Here is a 27,472-nt window from a genome sequence, read left to right as displayed (position 1 = left end):
TCTACAGCCTGAACTTTGAATCTATCCCTTTTGTAACAATGGAAAGCCACTGGGGTCTACGGATGGAAAAAGTATTGATCCAGTATCTTAAGGTAGTTACAATGATTTTGTGTTTGTGACCATTTTACACTGCAGATTTTAGAAAAGATTATGGAAAAAAGACAAACTCTTGATGTAGTTTGCTAGATGTAGATTTCCATTGTTTTGTCTAAGTATTTCATTTCCCTCAGTCAGGGTTTCTTGAGATGGTTTTCTTCCTAAATTCACTATTATTATTGTCAGGGGCTGACTGCTTTGATAGACAGTGATAACTAAATCTACATAATCTGGAGAGCCCCTGCAGGAAGCTGAAAGTTATGGGACACAAAACTGCAAGAGAGACCCTGTTTTGAGGGAGAAACAGGTAGAGAACCTTCATTTCAGAGACTGTAACTTATTTTTTCTTCTGGGTGCTAACTTTGAAGAGAAGATTTGTCTAAACTTTCAACATTTTGTTCTTCTTCCCTTCATTATTTCCTTAAAAATTTTTAAGAACTCTATTGGGATTATAATAGCTGAACCCTTTTTAGATTAATAGCTTTCGTTTAAACAAACTTCCCCCTTTTCATTAAACTCACTTTGCTCTTGTTAATTAAAATCAATCTTTGGAGTATAATAGTGATTACCACCTGATTGTCTTCTCTGCATACTGAACTGGGACACCAACTGTAGTTCAAAGAATTATAAAGAATGTTATGATTTAACTACAGTTTAAATGTGCGGAGAACAATGTAAACCCAATTTGCTAAACATTTGGCAGTAACTTAGGAAATAGACAGTAACTAAGATGGTACGGACTCATTTTTTTCAACTGTTGAGATATCATGCTACAAAGAACTTGTCCTACTTTAGAATTTGACTTTTCATTCAAGTAGCCCTGAAGGAAAGTTTATTCTGTTAATACATATGACTTCTATGCAAATACATTAATTGCCTGTTAAGAAATGAACTTTCTAGGCAATACTGTTCTGTGCAAAAACCAAACTGTACAATCCTTATCCCTGGTCAGAAAAAAAGAAAATCAAACCAATCCTTGTTTCATGTAACACACAGCATTTAAATCACTTCCTCCCTGTCTATACTAGCAAGGTTTTTTACCTTCTGGAACACAGAAGCAAGATGACTCATGACTGTAACTCATGCTTCAAGACAAAACTTGTTGCTGACTTTTATTGAGTGAGTCCATGTGTACCAGTATGGCTTACCATGTACTGGGGGGAAAAAAGAACAAATCAAACAAGGAAAGCTTACCATCAAGCTCTTATGCTGAACCAGATTACAGAAATACCTCTGGCTTTAGCTGCATTTTGGTACTCACCCTGCATATAGATGAACCTTAGTTGAGGACTAAGGATCCCAAGCAGCAGAAGTAAAATGTTAAAAATGGAAGTTTGTTTTTTATACACTAAAGACACTTACTTGTCTTAGAGCTGTGGATGGATGTCAGCATATTTCTGGTTAGGACACACCATTAGCAAATAGTGCAAGTCTAGCCAGCAGAGCCGCTGCAGATAAGTTAAAGATTCCATCTGTTCTGTACAGATTTCTTTAGGCAGGTTTACCAGCTGGAAAAGAAAAAAAGGAGGCTAAAGGGGATTTTCTGATTTTTCCCGCCTCTCTTTCTCCCTCTTAGATATACTTAATTATCCACTTCCACTCTAAGAAGCAGGATGGCCAACAGCTAGATATATGGAGGACTTTGGATAGACAGTACTTCTCATTCCTCTTTGACATTTTTCTGTATTTTCTCTTTCCCATGTCCTTCTGGAGTGTCTGAAGCAATTGTTCATTCTGGCACTTAAAACTGTGAGATTCAAGTACTGTATCTCCCTGACAAACAAATTGCATGGCCATGAGGAAATGCTCTGGGACACTCTCCACAACGGCATCCTATTTTGCTTTTAATAAGTTAAAAGCAGGTGGGACAGGAACAAAGCACTTCATGGCATTAAAGCTAGGAAAAAACATGACCAAGTGAGCTGAGCAGAGCAAATGTCTTTAAGGCAGTATATTTTAAAGGTGACCGAAAGATTTCTGTGTTCTTCTCTATTTTCTTTGCAAGGAGTTTTTAGTGCTAAGATTAGCAGAAAGAAAGCAAGTCATGGATACAAAAAGTGTAGAAGCATTTTAAGCCAAGGAGCCAAAACACCAAACTAAATTCTACCTTACCACCCAAAGCCCTCACACCTCATTACTCATGTGGCACCTGGCAGCTCCGTTGCTCTGGTTTAGTAGTGGGTTTCTATATTCTACTGGGTGCAAATTGGTTCTATCTTTATGCTGTACTCACACTTGCAAAAAACACCAAATGCTGCACAAGTATCAGAATTGTTTTCATTCTGACAATTTCCAGGTGCCACAACACTTAAAAGAGCAGAAAGCACTGTTTACTACTCTGCAGTAAATAAATTTTCCCCTATTTACCATCCTACCCCAGTTTGTTAGAACTGAATTATTCCCCTTCCCAGAAATTAGTGACTGATTGAGGAATTGTAGATTCTGAATGATGGGAACCGGCCCTATTGCTGGCCTTGTTGCCCTGCTGGGGCTGAAGCAGGATTCTTACAGAAATTCTTCCAACTACCATGTGCCTGATTTTAAAAGCCTTAATAGTGCTGTTTTTTGTTGTGATTTTTTTTTTTTTTCTCATTCAAATTACTTTCTACCTCGTTTTTATTAGCTACATTTTCAAAGATAGCTGTGAGTTAGACTCATATTCATCATGTTTTTTAGTATAAGAATGAACAGATACAGCTGAAGTGGTAGTTTGCAAAATAATCAGATTCTCCCCGAGACTTACTAGAAAGTGCAAAATTCATTTGTCACAATCTTAAATTCCAGTTGTTTCTTTAAATGCTGATTTTTGCAGAGGCTTTAACTCTCCATATGGAGGCACTAAGCACCAGCTCATTTTGTTCCAGGCAAAACTGGGGGAAAGCTTATTTCAAATTTCTAATTAAAATTCTTTCTTGCTGCATAAAGAGTCCTGATGGGATTCCTCAGGGTAGTTGGATGGGTTTTTGATTGAATTACAACTGGCCTGATTGTGTGAATATTTCATTAAAATGTTCTGAACTGAAAACAGCAATTAATGACAACCTGAATAATAAAAAGCACCATTTTACCTTCAATCCTCTCTTCTCCCACAGTTGATTCAAATTAGATGCTTAGTCACTAGAAAAAAAATAAACAAACCAACCAACCTAGAAACAAACAAACAAACAAAAAACGATTAAGCAGGCATCAGTGCAGGGAAAGAGGAGAAGACTAAAGACATCACCCTTGAGTTCAAAAATGCTGTAGCTGGAGGCAATAATTGTATATGTGATTTTGGCAGAGCTGCCATCATGAAGCATAACTACACTCCTGATCTGTCATTTTTTCTCTATTCTATGCTAACTTTGGTGTCAATTTAATCTCATGAAGGGTAATTTCAGTCTACCTTCTCTTGTATTTATCAATATCATTGCTGAGTTTTACACTGTAGAACCACACTGTCCACTAGGAAAAATCTGGTTAAAAAATTCCCAAATAAGTAAATTAGCCAAACCAGGTTTTGGGGGTGAATTGCCTACACTTACAAATGGATATTATGGTTGGAGCATTTAGATATTATCCAACTGCATATTATGGCCTGGTTGGATTATGGCTGTCTCCAAAAGCTTACAATCACCTGCTGACAACTTTGACAGGCGCTGTGTGCACCTGGCCTTCTGAGAAAATTAGTTGAACTTAAGGCCAGGTTTAGACCATCTCAAATATGTTCGTAATTAGTAGCTGATGATTGATACGGACCTTTACAAATGGAAGAAAATAATACTACTAATGATAACCTTTACCATAAGGTATTAGTGATCCAGTCTTAATCACAATTTTAAATTAACAATTTAATCATCACAATTTTAACAGCACAGTGACTGAACTTGGATAAATTATTAGAGGGAATAATGTGTTCCTATTACAGAATATTCAATGACTTTGTCAATAGCCTTAGACCAGAATAAAATCTCTCCTTATTGTCATAGATCAGCAACGCCTCAAATTCACCTAGCAGAATTATCCTGGCACACATGCATGCAAAAGAAAAGAAGCACGTGAGAAGGACAGCAAAGAAACGTACCCACAAGCTATTTAGGCTTCTGCAACACATGCAATGGAGTCAGCACAAGGTATCACACAAGGTTTAATGCTACGTTTCTCTGGTACAAATATATGGGCATATTCTGGCATTGGAAACCATTCTCGCCGTCTGACCCTTGTTAGCCAGATATTATCTTTCACTTGGATTTACTTGTATGCTATTACCTCACAGGCAGATTCTTCAACATCAAAGTGAGCTGTTTCCTTACTTCAAGAGCGTTTGAATTGATTTTTAGACAGAAATGCACCAATATTGTATTATTTAAACATACCATTCTTCTTCTGGGGTTTTATCTCAGTTTCAAAATTCTGCAGATCATATCAACAATTTATTACATACAACTTTACACATATTCTACATCGTTCTTTTTCTGCAGAATAAGCTTCACACTTAAGGTGTGTTTATAAAAGTACCTGTACAGCTTTTTGAGCCCCTATCCTCACAGTAGGAACAGTTTCTTTAAACATATTCTCCCTCAATTTCTCATTCTAGCTTTGGTTCCAAACAAATTCAAATCTGTAAGTAAAACACATCTGTTACATAAAGAGGCTGAGAAAGCTGGTACCAGTTATGCTGAAAGACAAGGCTCAGGGAGATCTTATTACTACATATAAATACCTTATGGGATGATGCAAAGATGATGCAGCCAGGCTCTTCTCAATGGTACCGAGTGAGAGGATGAGAGATGAGACAGGTAGAAGAGGAGTTTGTTCTTGGGCATATTCAAAATCCAATGACTCAGTCCTGCACAACCTTTTCTAACTGACTGTGCTTCAGGAGGGGTGGTTGAATGGTGTCCTCAATTAGTTTATGATTCTATGATACCTGTTATGCAGAAAATATGGAATGTCATTGTAAGGCTATACACTGCATGTTTATTTAATCTCTTGAAGCCTGCTACATGCTTCCCCTGCCACCATGGAGGAGAGTGGGCAAGATAGAGAGGGCAGAGAAAGCATTGACTCCCATTCCTGGAAATCACTCTGCTGTCATTACCAAATTGAGTTTCATTGGCTTGCACATGGACTCACATGCAAAGAGGCAAAAATTCGTCATTATCTTGATGACAAAAAAAAACCTTGAACACATTATAGAACACTTCTTAAAGAGTCAAATATTTACCCTTGATGGAAAACAGTTGAGTCAGGATTTCCCCTCCCCCATTATGTTTCTGTTACCCATAACTTTTAGATATGACCTTAACGTTCAGATCAACTGTACAAGACTAAGCTATATCTTCTGGGTAAGCTGGTTCAGAAACTTGCTTGGTTTGGTTTTCATATGAAAAACATTTTCATCAACTTTTATATTTAAGCTATATCAAAGGAGTTTCATTTTGGAAACTTGATAGAAACATTAAAAGGACCCCGGCTTTTGTTTCAAGAGTAAAACGTTTTGATTTGAATTCAGAACAACCTGTCCAAATTAAACTGATATTAAAAGTTAAATAAAATTTATAAGAAGTCGAATTACATTGACGTGATCTGATTTTAATTAAACGAAAAGAATTTGAGTTGTCCAAGACCTCAGTTTTCCTTCATGAATTTCATTTTACAGCATAAATGAACCATTTCTTTTCCTGTGTTCAGATGTGTAAGAAAATTTTTAGAAGTAATAAAACCTCCAGCTAAGCACAAAGCCTGCTGTTCATTCACATTCCTTTTATAAGAAAAGCTGCTGCATTTCTGAGATTAGATTGCTAATTCAAAACCTCCAACCAGGAGTATAAATTAATACAAAACATCATTTCAACAACTATCAGAAGTACCCTACAAATGAGTATGTACAAGTGTCTATTGCTTAGATCATTACTTGTTTAATTTTTCTGATATTAAACTATTCTTTTTATTTTCTGGTCAGATTTAGACTTCTCCAAATTACCGAGTATGCATGCCCTGGACTATTCTAGAAAGTCTTTTCCATTCCATGACTTTTATATCTGGTCAGAGACTTTTCCTACCACAAAGGAAAAACAGTTTGTCTGGTACAGGCAAGGTGCAGGTTATAGAAACAGAAGAAGAAAGGTGGAAAGTCTGCTTTGCCTTACCTGCATTAGAAACACAGTCAATTAGATTTTAGATTTGTAGCACTTTTATTTGTAGGAGTAAATGAGTCAGAGCCAGCTGGACAGCAGTATTTCCAGAGCTCAGTTGGAAGTCCTGGTGCCAATACTTAATCTGTCTTTTCACTGCAAGCGTAGAGCATGTCTGATTAAAACACAGCAAAACTGGTGTAAAAATCACACAACTATAACAGCTTATGAAAATAAGGTTATGCTAAGTTTTTGTTCGTTTGCTATAAATAAGGGAATGGAAGAGCAGTTAATTTAAGAATGAAAAAAGAAGTCTTCATACATTCTTCATTTATCTGCTTCCCTAACATATAGAACTATTATAGTTAAGGAGGAGCATTTTTATCAAATAAATACTGAGCTCTCAAGGCTCATGTTAAGTCATGTTTACATTTTTGAAGTTTCTAATGTACTATTAGCTACATCCAAACAGGGTGCAGTCATTCAAGTACCGCTTTACACACAAACACAGAGGTTAGACCCTCAAGCTCCCTTGCTCAGTTGCTGTTCTGGAGATAACTAAAAATGGTGTTTAGCCATTAGACTCACAGAGCACTCCACAGTCGAAGCCCTGATGGTGATTCCATTGCATGGTGTCCAGCACCGGGACGTCTGTTACATGAAGCATTTCTTCGAGCTTGAGGAATGACACAAAAAGGTAATTATGGTTAGAATATTCCAGATATCTTTGACTTCCCAAAAAGTACATAATGGCTATGATGTTCTCCTTCTCCTTGATATGTCCTTCGCTCTGGTTCTAATCAGTGCAGTTTTGTAAGCAGTACTGGTCACCTTTCTATCCAGATTTGTCCCCTGCTTCTGATTTGTCCTGCTTGTTTGTGGTGACTGAAAACTTTGGCCAGAATAAATTACACCTTTGCTATGGGAGAGCTGTGAGACCTGGGATGTCACATGGCCAACAAGCTGCAGAATGCTGGTAGTGCTACAGCTCTCTGAGTGTGGCACTATAAATATTTGACAAACCAACAGTGCAAATAATTTTCAACACTGCAACAATTGCCACTCAGAAAATTTATGATTTTGTGGGTTTTCTGTTTTGTTTTGGGTTTGTTTTATTTTTTGCATGCTTGTTGTGCCCTACAGAGCTGTACAAAGCAATTTATTATCCATTAAATTCAATGAGGACCTGCTACAACTGCTTAACGCTAGTATAGTGACAGGTGAGAAAGAAACCTAAGGAAAGAAAACGACTAAATTTGCACTGATGGTGCATGCTGCAAAACACAGAATAAAAATCAGAATTGCTTGAAGCATCTGCCACTTCTGAGATATTTAATTTTTAAGTTACTTCAGATGCACACACAGGACTGTGTAAGAGAATCCATTACCATATAACCCCATGATAGCTGGAGACAAAGCTTCTCAGATTTGCTTAGAGTTAGGAATACTCAAACCTATTTAAAATCCTGAGATACAGAAGACAAAGCCCTGATACCATTCTGTATTTATGGCTTTCGTTAAATGTAACCTGCCTTACTTTGTTTTGAAAATGTTACAGAAATTTTAGCAAAGTAAGTGTCCCACGCAATCGAGCATGGCACACGTTTATACACCATGCAGGTGTTCCCCAGCATTCAAGCAAAGCAACTCTATCCCACAAAGTGGGCAGGAAATGAAAACACTAGCATGTTCTTCTTATTGAAATAAAAGAATATTATAACGCTTTGGAGCAGGGACACATTTCATTACATGGCTTCAAAAGGTAAATGTGAAAACTACCTGCTCAGTGATTTGCATCCTAACAAGTTTGGCAAACTGCATATAACTGAAAATATTTAGTTTGTGCCTAGTCTTATTAAATAGCTAGAATAGAATAATATTCATAATGTGTCTCGTGTCTCATCAGACATCCTGTAGCTGTAATGCATTTCACACAACTTTATATATGTCAACTTCATGCATTTCCCCAGGTAGGAATTTTATTTCCTTATAATAAGAAAATAATTGTTTTAACAGCTTAAATCGTATTCACATGGATTTCATTGTTTAACAAAAGAAAGCGTTTCTATTTCAACATCCATAACAGTACTTTTTATACATTGTTCAGAAGTGTGTGAGCTGAAAACAAGAAAAAATTGTTTACATGCTAAAATGCCTTTCTCAAATTTATGTTTTTAGACAAGAGAAGTGAAATTAGATCCCAAGGGCACACTGAGTGATTTTCAGAATTTTTTTGAATTTTAGAAGACATACATAATACCATATCATGATGACTGCGTTATCTTAATGCTTAGATAACACCGAACTCTTTATTAATAGCTGTCATGTACATCATGTGCTTGAAATCAGCTGCAGTGTGGAACAGTGGACATTCAGATGAGACTGCTAAAAATCCGGAGCCCATTCAAAAAAATAAAACAAATTCCCCACCCCAATTTTAATCAAAAAGGCACCATCTTACTGAAAACACACTGACAATCTAAGACAGTGTGACCTGCCTTTCTGGTTTTGAACAAATTGCCTTCTTAGTATGCTATTCTGTTTTTACTTCAAAAAGTGATTGAAGTATTCCCAAATAGTTTTTCAGCTGTAACACAATTCTTAGTCTAGTAGCTTAGAGACTGTAGGTTAAGAAAATGCATTTATTACAAAAGACCTTAGAATGGAGTAATTAAGTTGCACAACTGAATCATAACTAGAGGAAATCTCAAATCATATTGCATGCACACAGCCATGTTTTTGCTCCCAGACACACAATATACATTTCTGCCATAACTGTAAATTTGCTCCATACCACAGCAGCTCTCAGCAGGAGCACTTCTACAGAAGTTATCTGGGAAACCAAACCCATGGAGTACACCAATCCTGGATGGATTTGTTTTCTACTTAAGAGATGCATGTCTTGGTAAATTTGCCCACAGAGCACAGCATCCATGAAACACTGATGTGCCTGGGAAAGGAGCATGGACCTCTGAGTAGCACAGCAGGCTCAAGAGTCCAGACCTCCACTGCCTGCTCTTTCAATACTATTAATTATAGTAACCACCTCAGAGCCACCTTTAAAGAAGGTGCCCCTTCTTACTGAGCATGTTAATGTGCACTGTAACTGAGACCATGTCTGTGTGAGGATACTCAGGAGAGAACTAATCTCAGTTCCCGAGGCTTTACATTTAAAACATTCTAGAACCCCGTTGTAGACAACCATTTGGAAATAAATTTAGTTCAATTAGATTAATTCAGTCTAGCTGTAATATTGTGTTTGCCAGAGTGTTATATTCACATACATACATATAAAAATACAGCATGTATGTTTGTATGTATACTTATGTACACATTAAAGCCACAGGATTGTTACTGGATTTCAAGTAAAAAACAAGTAATAGGAACTCAGGGTATTTTTCTCCCCTCTGATTAAAAACAGAAGCATTGGGAATTCATGGCTGATGGGTCTCTCAGTTGCACACCACATTACCAATTTTCAACCAACAAAACACCATGCTGGCAGCAGCCTGCAGTACAGCCTGAGCCCTTTTATTTAAAATTCAGCTGAAATATTCCTTTGTAGATATGCCCAGAAAAGGAAGAGCACAGGGGAAAGGCACAAAGTACTGTGGTTGCAAAGGAGGCAAGCTGTTACATTGGACACCACTATAATTTTCCTTCCCCCCACCAATCCTCCATGTCCCCATTTCATTCTTTTTGCTAGTGGCCACACAGCAGGACACTAGAGTTTCACATCTTGCTGCTGCAGCACTGGCAGGAGCGCAAATTGTGTCACACTTTCCTGCAAGTTTTGGCATTTTCAGAGCATGTCTTCTCACCACAGGTAGCTTAGAAAATAAGGTGCCCCACCTTCAACTCAGCATTGAAATAGAACATTTTCTTTCTGTATTATTAGCAACAGGCATTCAAACCTGCCCCAGTCCCAAGTAAAGGTATGAATCCAGTTCTCTTCCTATGTTCTCAAAGTACTAAGATTCAGGATATTCATTGGTATCTAAATTATAAGTTCTTTTTCTTGTCATAAAACATTGAAACAAGATCTTCCCAACAAGTTTTCCAGCAGTCACAATAGAGTAATATTTCTGACTTGCTGCATGTTTTGAACTCAGAGATGTAGCCTCTTGAAAATGAGATGTTTTTGATCAGGATACCATCTATTGAGCAATACATGTACCTCTCTATATGAAATTAAGTAGAGAAAGAACATTAGTTTTGGTCTCCTACCAACCATATGTGGATCCTTAATACTGGCTGTTTAAGATAAGTGAGGCACTGGTGCTCATCTTTCTTTTTTTGAGGAGATCTAATTGGCCAGGTTTATAAAACTAATTTGGGAAGAAGGTTCACAGCTGTGAAGCCAGATGGAATATTTCTCTTAACCCTGGGGATAGTTGACTTGATCTTGAAAGAAAACTTTCTTAGAAAGCCTCCCCACCTGACTCCTTCCTCCAGCCCCCAGTGAATTTTCTGGTATACATGGATTCCATTAGTATTCGGACTTCCTATGCAATGCTTTGAAATATTACCAGAGCTCTTAATATGCTTTCATTTAAAAAAACAAAAATAAAAAAAGAATCTCTCACAGCCACTGCAAAATGACATACTGGTTACCAAAGAACGTTCTGATAATAAAACTGTGCAAACTAAGTTTCTTGCCCACCCTCCCATCCCTACACGACCCCATGCAAACAATAGCAGAAATAAATAAATAATAGAACAGCCAAAATCTTTACATTCCTCCCTAATGTACAGCATAATTTTGATTTGCAGCAATTCTATTTGTTTCAAGTTAGGATGCTTTGGTTAGTCAAAGGTGCTGGTCAGGCACCAAAACAATATAGAAAGGAGTTAGTTTTGTAGTTCTTACTTGACCCGAAGAAGAACTGAACTCAGTATCTCACAGTGAATATGTTTTAAATATGTGTTTTTTTTAAGCGCAGAACTCTCAGTAAGCATTAGTCAGCTTAGCTCTGCTGCAGTGAATGCTCATTTGCACCACTGGATACTATCGACACTGGCAATTCTCAGAACTCCACTGCTACCCACACTGTAGATTCCCAACCTCTGTCATAAAGGTTGTGTTGATACAAGTGCTGGTTAAATCCCCCATAAGATACTGGAGGTCTCAGCATGTTTAAAATTGAGCTTAACATTAGAATGCAGATAGAGCATAAACCCAAGTTTTTGCTTGCTTCCTTTAATTATTTTGATTCTTGTATTCCCACCAGCATTTGAACAAAGCTAATCTACAGAAAAGACATAAAAAAAGTTTAAACTCTAATTTGATTAATCTGAGGACACACAAAAAATCATTTTCTAAAGAAGCCCTTCTAGCTTTACAAATTTACAGCAATGGGAATTCTAATGAACTAGATCTTGTTTAGCACATTGAAAAACAAATTCAACAGTTCTGCTATTTTGCCCCTTCCTCCACACACTTACTTTAATCTGATCCTCTCTCTTTCAAGCGGAGCATTTTTGAATGTGTAGCTAATACACACTCTGTGTCCCTCTCCCCTCTTAAAAGCAATATTAGGTTCTTTGTCTCCAGGAAATGATTTAATCATGTAATCAGTCATTGCAATTTCTAGGGAGAAAACTTTGCTTAACATACCTTTCTGCTGTAGTGCACACAACATCCTCCCATAAGTATTTCTTGAATTAAGAGAGAAGGCAGACAGCAGTGCCACTTCCAACAGCTCTTGGCAAGTTTAGTGTACTCATGTGGAAGACCACTCTGCCTTCTTTTAGGTGGATGCTAGTGTTAAGACCTGGGAGGCCTCCTACGTTGTTTTGCTAAGGGTACTCAGCAATCACTGTGCACCACCCACCACCTCCCTGTGCTCACATCCACTGTTTGGTCTCCAACAACATTCAGCAAGCATCTGAGACTAATTTCAGCTTGTTTGTTAGGGGGCTGAAACTAGATGATCATGGTCCATTTCAACCCAAGCCATTCCGTGATTCACAATAACTGAAAGTAAAAAGAAAGAAGAGGTTGTAAGATAGATAGATATAGAGCTATACTACAGTCCTTCTCCAATTAAACAGACAACTTGTGGCTGCAGTTTTTATCTGGAGAAATTTGTTTAATGTCAAGAGATCAGAAAGAATACTAGTGTGAAGAAACCTAATCTCCATAAAATCCTATGATCAGTTTCTGTGCAAAATTGAGTACTCGTCTGGATGGCTCAGCTGTCATTTAGACCCAGAAAGAATGAGCTGTCTCTACCCTCCAGCTTTCTCCCAGTCTGAGCTCTTCAGGTTTCTGATGGTCAATCGGATTCAATCTCATAACCAAGTAGATTTAAAGTGCAAACAAAATTCTGCACATACTCCTTTAGTTCTATAATAAAATATGCAGCAGGATCCACCATCCCACACATCTGGCCTACATACTCTTCTCAGAAGCCACTTAAAACTATCTGCTGTCCAAAAATCATATACAAATCCTTCAAAAGCTTGTTCTGCCTGACCTCTTTGGATCAGCTTTTATTGTATCGACTGCTCCCTCTCAAAATTATTTTGTCGTAAGCTCTTACACTGGCCACTTAGCATTTTTCCCTTTCCTTTATTTTTGATAGCCTTACCAATGAATTAAGGAAGCTATGACTAATTTCAGTGCATAATCTATTAAGTCCTTCTTTCCCAGAGACATGGATACAGGCAGAATCTGTAGTTCATGCTGAGCTTAACACTTTGTGTAACACCACAGTCCTAAGATAAGCACCCACCTCTATACTGAGACAAGCACTTTCTTTCCCTCCAGTTACTGAAAGCTGTATTCAGATCATATTTTCAGCATCAGTTTTGATTCAGACTGATGATAATAATCTTCCAGATTTCTCTGACCTTTTTCTCCAGGAACTTATCCCAGTTGCCCCATGGGGATGACAAGAGACAGGCCATTACAGAGCTGGGACAAAGTGCTCCTTTAGAGCTCAATACCTGAATCAGCAGTATGCCACTTTAACTAGCTGACACAAATTATTTTGCCTTTCTAGAAACAAGTGGGCTTCCTGTCTCAGAAGACCAAAGTGAAGTGACATGTTGAGGCAGTACTGGCATTTCTATTATCACCATTACCAGGGCTTGAGTTTAAGAAGGATAAAGGTATAATATGTAGCCATAAGAAAATTGACAGGTTATAGCAACAAAACATCACTTTGACTCTCTATGAGCCACAGGTTAAAATGATTAAAGGAATCTGATAAAGAAAGCATGTTTACTACACAAGCCTTTATATGGAGCTTTGTGTGTTCTCTCTGGTACCAAGAATAAAGCCTGGGAAACAAGTAAAAGGACAGGAAACAACAAAACAAAACGAGGAAAGCCAGTCATTTTCCCCATCTACACCCCTTCTTGCTTCACCCTACCCCCTCTCTCAGCTACTTCTCTACAGATTTTGGTCCAAGTAACACGTGCTACCAGAGGAAGACACATTATATGTTTCTGAGTTAATAACCCTGTCAACACCAATCTTCAGTCATTTCAGGCCAGTGTGAGTAACCAACGCTTACTGACCTATAAGATGCTGAGCACATGGTACAGGACTCTGTGGGTGTCCCTTTGAGCACAAGCTGTTGTATTAACTGTCCCAATATATAAAAAAATAACTCCAGAGGAACAGCTGTATTAGCTATCAGTGAGCCACAGGTATTCAGATTATTACAAGAGCTTTAAGGGCAAGAACCAACTTTTTTGTATCAAAAATCTCTTTAAGGCCAAGAGGCTTGGTTTACAGACCAGAAAATCTCAGTTTGGCCCATTTTGATTTTATACCAGTGTACCTTTATACCAGTAGGGCAGAACACAGGTGAAGTCAAAGGATTTAAAAGAAAGGGAATCATAAAGACATGACCTAGAATTTGTACAAGAGCTCCCAAAAGATTTTAGTTATTCTTTTTCCCCTTTAGCCTTATTCTCCCACATTATTTCACATAGAGAAACACAATGCCAGAATACAGAGATTTTGCCAGACAGCTCAATGTTCATAGCCAGAAGTTGTTGGGTGTCATAATTTTAAAAAGAAAGAAAAAATATATAGAGAAAAAACAAATCCCTACAACCCCACAGACACTGAAGTATGGAAGTGCCCTTACTGCAAAGAAAAAGGCATCATAATTACGTAGGCCACTCTGAAAGCTATTCCTTCTATTTATTTCCATGGAAACTGCAACAGATACAAAAAGCACAATAACACTTTTTCAACATAGTCAGCACCATTAGCAATGCATTTTTGCCAGTCATCAACAAGAGCCTGCCTACTGCACTGAAAATCTGCACAGGTGGAGGTGACCCACTTGCTATTGCTGAAACACAGTACCTGACAACTCACTGTGCTAATATCCACTTGTTTGGTCTTCATAAACATTCAGTGAGACCCCTGTGCTCTTACTACTGGTTATAGTCTGTTTTAGGTAATACGTGAAAGCAATTTAGGAACCTGGTGTAAATCCAACTCACAGCAGAAACTCTGCAGGCTAACTCTGGTCCATTCTGACATGAAAAAACTCCTTGTGGAAGTGGCCACTGTTCTGCTGCATTTTAGTTCTTGAAGGACTCATTGGTGACTGATACTTCTATATGACTCTCCTACTGCTGCAAAAGTAATTTCTCACTAAAAAACAGGCCCTTCTTCATATACAAAGAAATCTTGCATTAATCTTGCCATGCCTTAGTTCCCCAGATAAGCAGAGAAGCATTACCTCAGTTTTGCAGGCAGGATTTTAAGAGAATAAACGTAGCATTGTTTAAAAATGACTTATATTCTGTAGTCACTGGAGAATGCTAGATGCACATAACCTAAGCAAAACAAAACACACACACGTTCTTTCCTATCTATTTCTTCCCTTCTCAGCTTATTTACAAAACTTCATTCTGGATTTATGGTGGCAATATTGACGTACAAATCCATCACAGCATGCTACTGGGGTCCAAGCACCTATAAGGAGCTGGAGTTCAAGCAGTAAATATCTTGCCAGAGCAGCTCTGCAAAGAGCCTTCTCTCCCTTCCCTACATGCTGGTAATGTTAGGCACTAGCTATGCTGGAGAGTGCAAAGTTTATGGAGAACAGAAGCGAAGTAGATAACATGTTAAGCCCCATATTCCTTCATCACTTGGTTATGTCTGGTATTTTATATTTTCTAGAAGAATGTTTTGGAGTTACTTCAGATTTTACTTCCAGAGCTCATCAGTCATCACCACTCTGTCTGGGCAGAGAATCTGATATAGATGTTTCAGCTATGACTGGACACTGTGACCTTCTAATAACGTCTAATAAAAATTTGTGCCCACTTCCTCTCAAAAAACTTGAAGATCTGAAGAGCAAAATTTGATATTTCAGATGTAAGGCATCACAGACTAGTATTTCTCCCTGTTATTGTTTGCCCGTGTCAGAATCTAGAAGTTGTTTAACAGAACCAACAGATTAATTCACTGCGGTGACCAAAGTGGTATGTTACACTGCACAGTTCTATCTCCATCAAATACATCTCACACATATGTTCCACCTCAGCTTCAGGTAACATGTTATGAGGTGACATTAATTCTTTGATCATTTGCTCTACATGGAAGGAATTTTCCCTTCTGAGCGCAACACCATGACTAAGAAAGGTGCTTCATCTAGAGATCAAACCACAGTTCCACAAAGCTTACATCTCTTGTCACAGTGAGCTTAATCCTTATGTTGGAGCCCTGAAACTGTCTCTTCTGATGGAGACAGACAATGGGAAAATTGCAATAGGATTCTGTCATTGACTGACTGCGTATGCACTAGGGAATTATAAGCAATCATTAAGATGCCAAAACAGGAAAAATATATCATTAAAAAAAATCACACTAGTTTAACTGGATTTTACTTAAAATTGAAACATACAATTGCTTATTCACATTACAGATATCACAGTTTTGCCAGAGAATACCTTCTTGTCCATATGGGCTTTCTACTCCTGATCCTGATGGATTTCTCCTGTTAAGCTGTGTTAGCTAAGGTCAGTGTTTTGATATGAGAACTCCAGTACGAGGGAAGAGGAGAGGAAAAAAGTCAGGAGACAACTAGAAACATAAGAATGACTGAACAAAGCATGTTTTTGCTTTTCCTTTGTCTTGAAGCAACACACAAGAGCACTACTTAGTCAAACAGTTTACTAAAATCTTATGTTGCTAAAGATTATTTCACATCTCAAGATGCTTGCCATTTTCAATCTAGAACTGTTAAAATAATCTGGTTAACCAACTCTGTGCTGTGTCTTTGCAGGATTTTTAATTCTAATTTGAATCTAAATGTGTGTAATGTTGCCATGTGCTGTTGTAAATTGAGCATTCTTCCCAATTGCTGCTTTTCAGTGGCTACAGAAATGAACTGTCTAGAGCCATTGTATGAGAAGTACCATTACCTGTCATGTTTAGTCAGCTCCACTTGCCATTCAAACCCCAATACTCAAGAGCCTTACTATCTCTAGTGCATTTTTTCCCCCTCAAATTACTGCTTTGGTTAGGAAGGTGTTGTTATTCAAATGTACAGATTAAGACACAAAACCATGAATTATCTGCAGCCATACAGATAGGGAGCAAAGCACCCCAGCAATTCTTTCATGAATCATTAACAGTCAACAAAGGATTTTATAAGTCTTTATTTGCAGCAAACTTCAAAATCTCAGCTGAATTTGTTTTAATGTGGGACAATCTGACATATATTCTCAAGAATTGTTATTTCCCAAAATTGTTCATGGTATATAGTGTTTGCAATCAACTGGTTACTTTTGGGATTCAGCAGAAACAAGTAATGGTATGGTAAACCCACTCAGAGAAGCTCTGACTCAGGACAGGGATAGAAAGTTAGTCTATTGTATTGCTTGCACTGGACTTGAGAAAGGAAAATAATAAATAAATAAATAAATAAAAACCCATAGTGATCCTGGTATCCAAACTTCAGAGAAGAGCAAGCAGAAAACCTTTTACTAGAAGGCCCTAGCTCAGAGCACTGAGGAGGAGACAGCCAGCCAGTGGCAGTCCTAATTATTTATTTGGAGGCTCTGTATTTTAGACACCAGTAAGATGGGACTGAAAGAAAAAAAATCAGCAGAAAAATAACTTTTCTTAAAAGCTGTATAATCAACAAATATACAGAGTGGTAAGGTTAGGCTGGTATCTACAGATTATACAACTAGAAAGATTATCATGGCTGAAAGGGATATTAAAAAAAAAAAAAGATAAAAAAACTCACCTATGTCCTGAGCTCACAGGAAAACTCCAAAGGGAGCAATCTCCAGAAAAAGATGCTCCTCCAAAGGCAATCAGCCCTTAAATGGGGTCCAGGAGAGATGCAGCCAGGCTCTACCCCTTCTGGTCACAGAGTTGCCTCCACCTGTGTTCCCAGGGCTAACTCAGTGCTTGTTCAGCCCATGATTCAACAGTTCCCATACAGAAGCAATTGAAGCTCCATGTCCCTGTGAAACTGGCTTTGAGCCATCAGTCTTTGAGATGCCTTGCATTCCTACATAACACAATGGCCTGAATGCCAGAATATTTTGTTGGCAATGTCCAGTGATTAGCCTACATCTGCTGTACACACAGCCTGCTTCCCCACCAGGTGTCCAGATCCTCAGACTTGGATACACCATCTAAGCTATGTAGACAGAGTGCTTGGGCACACAGAATCTATCACACAAACTTTTCAACAGGGCTGTTTTGCCACATCTATTTATTAGGGCAACAGCAGAGCTGAAGCTGCCCCCTTGCCATGCTGCCTTTAAAGCCTTTCTCTTGACTATGCCTCTGTCTCCATCCACGGTGATTCAGAAATGAAATTAATGCTTTGAGCCTAAGTGGATTTACATAATTTGTTTTAAACATAGCATGTCATCTCCAGATGAAGAGAATAATGCAGAGAATACATCATTTGTTCTTCTTCCCCAGACAAAAGGCAGAGCTGAGCCAGAAAGATACAAAAAGCAAAGGAGAACAAGCAAAGTGGAGCACAGAAGCAAAACTGACTGTTATCTGATAGCATCTTCCTAATTCTGAAAGCAAGCATTTACTGCTGACTTCTGGCACAAGCAGGATACCTGCTAGGAGTGGGCATGTTGAATTATTCATGCTTTTGGTTATAAATAATGCACTGCCTGCATATATCTAATTTAAATAGATCCATAAAGCCCAGTGGATTAGTCACTGCATGCTGCCTCAAAGTAGCAGACCATCTAGCCAAAGTCTCCTGGCTATTAACTGCCCTTAGCAAGCTTCTTTTAGAGGATAACATTTTAAAGAAATTTGCTCAGCTGCTTTTGTTGATGCAGCGATAATATTTCATATGGAAGAGCTTAAGAGACTGAAGTAGGAGTGCAGCATTGTACCAAGATACTGTCTGCTTCAGATTGTTCCTGCATAATTTTCCCATATGATCATATAGTAAAGAACAGTGCTGTCATTACTAACAAGGAGACTGCACATCTTGTACTGCAGACAGTAAAAGAGTTGGCAGCCCTATCACAGAAGGAAACTGTGCCTCGGGACAGCTGTTCTTTGGTATGATTTAAACAACAAAAATAAAGCTTGCACTCAAACCTTAAGCGCTACACTTAAATAACAGACTATATTTCTTGTTTCTATGCACTCAAATTTTGTACATCAGTAGCCACCTTCTGAATCTCCACTGTGTGTAGAAGTCATAATACTAGCATAATAGTGGCCCAACAACCCTGCTGTCCTCAAGTTAAGTTTTCATGTAGGCTAGAAACAAGGGAAAACAGGATGGTTTTTCATTTTGGGGCATCCCACAAAGAATCCAAAGAGAGCACGTACTTCTGAGATAACAGACATTGGAGGCTGCTTGCCATTTTTACCAGCCCTTCTGGGAAGGGTTTTCATGTTCTGACTGATAGAGGAAGACAATTCCAGCCAAACTGTCTTACAGGAGTTCCCTATGAGATCCTGAGAATTACTGTGTACCTGAGGTTACACATGCCCATTGTAAGTTCTGTTCTAGGATGGACAATCAGAAGTTTTAGAACTGCTCTACCCACAGTTCTATGCCTACCCTACTGCTGACATGACAGTGTCCTACCACAACACACCATCCCAGAACAAGAAAATGCAGGCCATCTGCAAACATTACTTTTTAAAGGATGAGTGAGTGCATATCTCCTCAGCTAGTACTAGTGAACAAAGTCTTAGTAACCACAGACCTAGCTTTTGGTTTCTATATAAGCAGTGCTGAATGTTTCACCTGGTGTCTTCCCTGATCGTCAGAAAAGCAATATCCTGATGAAGTTGAAGTTCCTGTTTTATTGAAATTAAATGCGTTTAGACAAGAATCCTCAATACATCCTCCCTCCCACAAGTGATACTTTTTTCTTCATTTGAGCCTAACAATAATGAAAAATAGGGGTAAGAAATGTCCTTTTAGCACATTTCGTCACTTTTTTTTTTTCTTTTAGCAAATGATTTCCGCACAGAATAGGAAATGTATTAAGCATTATTGACATGGTGGTTACACAGCAGATGAAATATTCATCTTAATTCATAAGAGCAAGCGCTATATAGTACTGAAAATATGTTGTCTATTTCATATTCAAGCATTCCTTTTTCAGAAGAAGGGAAAGGAGATCTCTGGCTTCAAGAAGCGGAAACAGTATATTGGGCTTCATTCAACACAACTTTGCCAGCAGGTTGATGAAGGCCAACCTCTACTCAACACTGGAAAGACTGCATTTAGAATTCTTTCTTCAGTTAGGATGTCTTACATGAATTCCCTCTGTGAGATGCTGTGAAGTACTGTGCTGTCTCCCTATTTTCATAGTAAATTAGAGGTATGGAACAGCCAATCTGTGCACTGTAAACCACTGTATTCAATAGCATTGAATTCTGTGCATTCACAGCAAACTGATAGAGTAGCATCAGGAACATCAAGGTTTTGTATCTTCCCTCGAGGAAAAGTATGAGATAAACTTTATCAGGAGGCAGTAAATCTTATTAAACCATCATTTCCTATGTCTACGCCTTCTGTTTCAGTCCAGGGAATCCTCAGCTGGCCTTTATCTCACTTGTCACACAGCACACCACTGTACAGTGTTTAGGACACCAAAGGGAATTTTTATTTTTATTTTTTTCTACAGGCATAATTAAATGCTAAGATCAGCACTAGAAGGTAACACTAGTTAGAAAATGACATTATGTTGCAGAATTCTACTAACGTTATTTCAGTCCTCAGAAAAAAAAAAAAAGAAAAAGAAAAAGAAAAAAAAAAAGAGTAGTAAGAGTAATATTCTCCTCAAAACAAAACTAAACAGTCAAAGCTCCATGAACTAAGAAAACCCACCAATAACAAATGGTGTGACAGAGAGCCAGTCTCATTCCAGCTACATACAGAAGTACATTTTAACTACCCCAACAGGTTAGGCATTGCAAAAATAGCATGATGTAATGCACTTAATGCACCAGAGGAAATTATTGAAATGGAAATTGTTAAGGCAATAGAATAATCAGGTAGCACTTCCTGACAGCTATAGTGGCAACAGTTTAAAGGCAAAAAATTTTTCTAGTTATTGTTATTGCTACAGAGTTGACCATTTGCTAGACATTCGTTGCCTATGGATAAATTATGGTTTAGAAGAGTATCATTGAGAAACCAAAACCAAACAAAAAACCAAACAAAAAACCAAAAAAAGCAAAAAAATAAAAAAAATTACTCATCATAAAATGTATTTATCATCTCACTTGTCTTCTAGTTATTTTCTACAGATAGCTTCTGGATGTAAAGTTGTTCTCATCTTCCCCTCCCTATGCCCTCATAGACAAGCCCTAAATCCCTTGAAATACAGAAATAACAATTAGCTGCTTGTTGCTTTTCAACACTCCCAATGTATAAATATCTGTTTTTGATTTTCTACTAACCTCCATTTCAGAAGTTCTCCAATCTCCTCTGCTAATAGAATTTCAACATTTGCATGCACCCACTCAATACACTCTATTTAGAATAAAAATTCATCACATAGAACATAACTGCACACTGCAATTGCTTGTTACGGATTCAAACCTTACACAATGATCAACAGTATCTCCAGAGATTTTATATTGATTCAGTAAAATTTTGAGGTCTGTCTAGGATCACATCTGCCATGAAAAATCTGTGGGTTTTTTTTGCATGAAACAAACAGACCTCCTCCTCCCTTGACTCAGTAATTTCAGTGCGATGTTAGTCTGGGGAAGAAACAGAAGCACTGAATCAGGATTGTAGAGTTTATCCACCTGTTAAACTAGAGCACTAACCAGTTAACTCTCTTGTTCACATGTCCTCAAACACTGTTTTCTCTTCTTGAAAAAGTCACTCAGTCTATTACTCATGTCAAGTCAAGAACTAGTAGATGCCAAGAGAGGAAGCCAAGTACAATTTGGAAGAGATTTCCAGAAAGCTGTATACCACGCACTTTCCATGAGTAGCATCCAGTCTGCAGAAGAGCAGGTGGCACACCGAGAGGAGAACTGGCAGTGAGTTTGAGTTGGTAGGAAAAGAAAAACTTGCCAGAGGCAAGATCACCATATCATCCTGCTGAAAACATAATATAATCTCCAAAGCATCCTTCTCTGCATCCTAAAGACAGAGACTTCAGAGATGACACACCATTTGGGAAATCTTTATTGGAGATGAAAGTCTTCCCCAGCACTATTGTGTGGGGAATATGGAAGAAAAGCTTTCCTGCTGGACTACTTCCATGGCCCTCCTAGACTTCTGTATCTTTTATACTTCACTGTTTTATTTTTCCTCACACTGTCATATTCAACAACAGCATGTATGCCTCCTGAAGGTTTAGGCATAAATGGGCACACAGATTCCCAGATCAACAAGCTCATCTGGATCCATTTTGTATTGACTAACAAAATCTCATGATCTCAACATAGTAAAACTGGCTTATTTTAACTTTATACTAAAATAAACAATAGGCAGACACACACAAAACAAAAACAAACAAAAAACCACAAGGACAAAAGACACCACACTGCAAAACCAAGTTTTTGAAAGAATCATAGAGTCACCAGGGTCGGAGGGCACCTCTGGAGATCACTGAGTTCAACTCCCTCGCTAAAGCAGGTTCCCTACAGTAAGTTGAGCCGGAATGCATCCAGATGAGTCATGAATATCTCTGTTCTAGAAACAGACTGCAACACAGCATCCCTGGGCATCCTGTTGTAGTCCTCTGTCACCCTCACAATAAAGAAGCTCTCTTGCATGCGTGCATGGAAGAACTTCTTGTGTTGCAGTTTTTGTCCATTGCATCTTGACCTGCCACTACACACCACTGAACAGAGCCTGGCCTCATCCATTTGGCTTTTCCACTTTAGTTAGTTATGAACAGTTATGAAATCCCCTCTCAGTCTTCTCCAGGCTGAACAGACCCAGATATCTCAGCCTTTCCTCATAAGTGAGATGCCCCTCTTTGTGGCTCTCTGCTAGACTCTTTCTATGAGGTCCCTCTGTTTATTAAACTGGGGAGCCTAGAACTGGGCACAGTACTACAGATGTAGTCTCTACAGGTCAGAGCAGAAGAAGAGGATCACCTCCCTTGGCCTGGCTGTGCCTTTTTTCGTGCACCCCACTGGCCACAGTGGCACACTGGTGGTTCGTGGACAACCTGTTTGTTCATCAGAGCATGTAGGTCTTTCTCTGCAAAGCTCCATTCCAACAGATCAGCCTGTAACCTGGGCTAATACATACGATTATTCCTTCCCAGGTGCAAGACTGCATTTGCTCTTGTTGAATCTCATTAGGTTCCTCACTGCCCTGCTCTCCAGTCTGTCCACGTCCTGTTGAATGGCAACCCAGCCACTCCTCTCAGCTTTGTATTATCAGTAAACTTGCTGAGGATGGACTCTATTATTTTGTCCAGATCACTGATGAAAATGTTGAACAAGACTAGACCCACCCCTGGGGAACACTGCTTGTTACAGGCCTCCAAGCAGGCTCAGTGCCACATTCAGATTTCCTCACTGGAAACCTATCCTGTTAGTCCTGTCATTTCCTTGCATACACAGTCTATGTTCTGATCTCCATAGAAGATCTCAGTACACTATGCTGTACTCAGCTAGCTTCCAGGTTGTGTAGTGCCCCTTTACAAAATGATCTTCTGTTATCTTCTACTTTTGCCTTCCAGGGATTGTCATTTTGATCAATAAGGCATTCATGGACAGCATAAAATGGTGTGTCCAGAATCAGCTACAGGTGTTCAACACATTACTTGCACCTATCAGCATCACTAATCCTCTTCCTGTTCAAAATAAAACTCTAACCCAAACAATACACCCCAACCTACAAAAGAAACCTCGTTAAAAATACTTTTTCCTCCTCTTCCTTTCACCCTAACTTTTCTTCCCCAAGTAGAAATAGGGTTAGTTTATCCTATTCTTCACCCCAGACTGGAAGCATTAATAATACAGAATAAAATTCTCAATTGACTGAAGCAATTTTATTTTCCGCCAGCTGCCCATTAAATAGCAGTTAGGAGCTATTGCAGCTAACAGAGTGCTCCATGGCCTAGGGGGATGCCACGCCACATTCTCCTTCACAGTCACTGCTTTAGTTACCCTGCATATTATCTAAGTTACCTATAATACAGCCTTCTCCATAAAAGCTATATGAAAGGAGAGGGACTATATGAGATTTTGACTTTTTTGCAATGCATTACTAACCCCCATCACCAGCTCAAAACACTAATATGTTGAATATTCAGAAGCAAAAGTTGGAATAATTTGTTGGTAGACAGTAACCCTATTTTAGAGGGAAAAAAAAAATAAAATCTGATGCTTTCCACACACAAACAACAGAATTGAAAATGTTTTTGAAGTATGAGAACTCTTCAGCAAAACATTTAACAAAGACTTCAGTTTCATGTTTTCTACTGTGGCAAGAGCTCTCTTCCTAACACAACAGAAAACATATCTTCTGAAAGTCTCTGAATAAACTGTGACTTTTTCCAGGACACGCCCATTCGATATTGATTGTGATACCTCAAGCACAAAACTCCAAAATTCTATTTTCTTTGTCTTGTAAAAAAATTAGGTAAGCATCTGGAAAAAGCCTGCATAAGATGGACAGACTTCATATGAGCTTTAAGAGGTCCAAGTTGCTGGCACTTTAAAGACTGAGTGAAACCCTAGATTGAGGAGTGACAGAAAAACACGCGAGTGTGGAAGAACACACAGTTCAGAATAATGATTTGTGGTATTCAATCATGAACATTCTTTAACTTCATACATATGACATGTCAGAGGCTGAAACTCGAGTAAGAAAGAGAAATTATTTCCATTAGATAGAATTAGAAGACAATTACAAAAATACCACATGCTTACTTCTGCATACCAGACAGATAACAGTAGACTCTGCACAAGGAAGTCAGGAAGTCTTGCCCTTCAAATTATGTGAAGAAACCAGAATGAATAGCTAAATATTTTTATAAGGCTTCTAAACAAGCCAAGCAGCAATATGTTAGAAAGGAACTTCCAGGAATGGGTGAACAATTGGCTAAAAGATTGAAGTGGAGGAGGTGTGAAAGGTAAATGCTTCCAATGGAGGGAACAAAGCTGTGAAATCCAATGGGTTTCAACTATTGGAAAAGGTGTATGTGCTAAGGCAAGTATGTTTGCCTGTGATACCGAGTATGCTCACTTGTGGTATAGTGTATGTTCAAGGGAGTAAGGATAAGATTGGACTGGGAAAAGCCACTGTGAAACCTTTCAAGATTCATCGGTAAAACAGCAGGTGAAACAATGAAGAAATAAGCAAAATGAGCTGGACATCACCTATAGTTGGTTCCACAAAGTCAGTTCTCAATAACAGTTTCATAAAAAGGTAATCAAAAACAACAACCAAAGCAAACACATGAAGAAGTAAGCATTTGGAATTAGGAAAAGAATGGAGAGCAGAACATAGCATTGTGTCACTATTTAAATCCACTCTATTTTAAGCGCTGTGCACTGCTGAATGTCTGGGCTTGACAGTGATCTGCTATCAGAAAAACAAAAGCATCCAGAATACAATAGAATAGTTTGATTGGAAGAGATCCTTAGAAAACATGCCTGACAACTTCTGAGCTAAGCAAAAGTTAAAGGAAGTTGATAGGGGTATTGTCCAAATGTCTCTTGGACGCTGTCAGGCATAGGGCATCTAGAAGGCCTGTTCCAGTGTTGGCCACCCTTACAGTAGAGAGATTTTTCCTTACAGGATAACAGGGATTATCAAAAGTATGGAATTCCTGTTGAGGAATAAAGGTAGGCAAAACATTTCATCTTGTGGCAGAGATTTGTAGGGGCTGTGCAAGGTCTACAAAATCATGAGTGACATGAAACGCACGCATAGGGACAGATGGTCTTTTCAAAGAAGCCCATATCTCACAAATCCAAAAAGTAAGTTTCCATACTACCATTTCCTTCAAAGCAATACCAACCCTACCTATGTATATGTAATATATATAGAGAGAGAGACAGAGATATAAGTTTTTATCATTAGTTTTTAAGTAACAGGTGAAGGTTAAGAGTACAAGAGGAGGGGAGAAAAGCATAAAGAAAGATTTCCAGAAACCAAAAGGATAACGTAACCTTTGAAAATTTACTAAGGCTTAAAATACATCTACTCAGACACTGCTTTTACCCATTTCATTAGATTTTAATTTTCTTTTTACGTCCTTTTCCTCTACAGATTCTGAGAAGTAATTATTTTAATATCAATTGATTTGGAGGAACAGTCCCAAGTCAGAATTAAGCAGCTTATGGAAGTTTGTCTTGTTCCTGGTTAAACATTCTTGCTATGCAGCTGGTTAAGCTGCTTGCAGTAATAAAATCCAGCTGAAATAATGGAATTGTGCTTGTGAGCCCAGACTTGGCTTGGCTAAGGGGAACTTCTCAAATGGCTCCCATCAATGTCAGAGATTTAGATAAAGCTTTCCCAAATAATCAAGCAGAGGCAAAGAAACAGAAAAAGCTCAATCTCTTTCCTCCAGTGCTTCTTTCATGAGAATATGATATTGTTACACACTAAACCAATAACAGCAACAACGGTTAATCTGCTGCTTATGTTGTAATAAGCAATTAGATTCAAAACCAATTTTTCCATTTCAAATGCAAAAGGCTCATAATCTATAAAGAAAATTCCAAACTGGCAGTTTCAGTTTTCAGGTATGTCAGATAAATTCATACGCCAGAAATACAATTAAATAAACAAACAAAAGAAACAAACAAAGCAAACAAATCAAATCAGTAGCTGTTTTGGAAGGTTCTTCCATCAGTTATTTCTAGAACTCATAAATTCCAGGAACTTAAACTTACACTTCAGATTTTCATCTCTTTTTATATTTTCACTTACAGATGAACAAGGAAGGTAGGAAAAAAACCCTGCAAATATTACTATGAATTTTAATAACTAGTTATCAAATCAGTAGAAAATAGGAGCTGGTCAATAACTGTATACAGACAAAAAAAAATGCTTCAGTATCATAGCTTGCACACAGCTGCAGGAGCAGGCTGCCATCAGTACCTTATTCTAAAGAGTGGAAATGGCTGCTCGGTCTAGAAGAGGGACAGCATGTGTAACTGCACTCTTTGCACAAGGCAATCTTCTATAATCCATTCCTTTATACATACAGTAAAGATGCCATAGGAAGCTACTTTTTAGGCACATCTATTACTAGAACTGCAAAGAAACACATTCTGTGCACACATGTAAACAGAATATTTGCTTATTTAGGGGTAAAAAACATGATCCTTGCTTATGGAGAGCAAAGTTAAGAGACAGCATTGCACAAATGAAACTCAGTAACACAATTTCAACAATCCTGGTAAGCACCCTACTGAGATGCTTATCAGACTTCAGAAAAAAATCTCTGTTCTCTGAATATCTCAGGCCTCTGAACTGCAAGGAATGATCAGATCCCAACTCTATCTCACAAACCCTGCAATTCTAATCAGGCTTTCGAGATTCAGGTATTCTCATTTGTACTCTTTCCAGAAAACTAAGGCTATACAATCCAACAGCCCACATCCATGTAGCAGCGCTATTCTTCCAGAATCTATTCAGGAGTAATTTAAAATGTTGCAGCAGCTACATTCTGGATAATATTCTTAATGAGACCCCCAAAATAAATCATTTTTTCGCTCTTAACCACCACATGAGGTATAACCAGAATTTTGAAAATAGTCAACTGCAACCTCCTTTCAGCTTCTCTTCAGCAGTAAGTTCTTCCATTCCTTCAGTACTTTCTTCATTTGC

The 27,472-nt window shown here is 38.3% G+C and overlaps 1 long non-coding RNA gene across 19 annotated transcripts in view; it reads right to left on the bottom strand.

Moving 5' to 3' along the window:
* Positions 1–27,066, bottom strand: part of LOC107314795 (uncharacterized) — a 93,705-nt gene extending 66,639 nt beyond the window's left edge. For all 19 annotated transcript variants that reach the window (XR_014946553.1, XR_014946550.1, XR_014946552.1 and 16 more), the window contains exons 1-6: positions 17,444–27,066; positions 6,801–6,888; positions 6,228–6,387; positions 4,799–5,005; positions 3,165–3,242; positions 1,459–1,604 (exon numbers count right to left, since the gene is read on the bottom strand). This is a non-coding gene — a long non-coding RNA (uncharacterized LOC107314795). The remainder of the gene's footprint in view (positions 1–1,458; positions 1,605–3,164; positions 3,243–4,798; positions 5,006–6,227; positions 6,388–6,800; positions 6,889–17,443) is intronic.
* Between the last annotated feature and the right edge of the window lie 406 nt (positions 27,067–27,472).

The sequence above is a fragment of the Coturnix japonica genome, chromosome 5, assembly GCF_054131305.1.
Source record: "Coturnix japonica strain WE chromosome 5, WE-NBRP24, whole genome shotgun sequence".
NCBI lineage: Eukaryota > Metazoa > Chordata > Aves > Galliformes > Phasianidae > Coturnix > Coturnix japonica.
The sequence above is the reverse complement of the archived record's forward strand: the minus strand, read 5'-3'. Positions and strand labels throughout refer to the sequence as shown.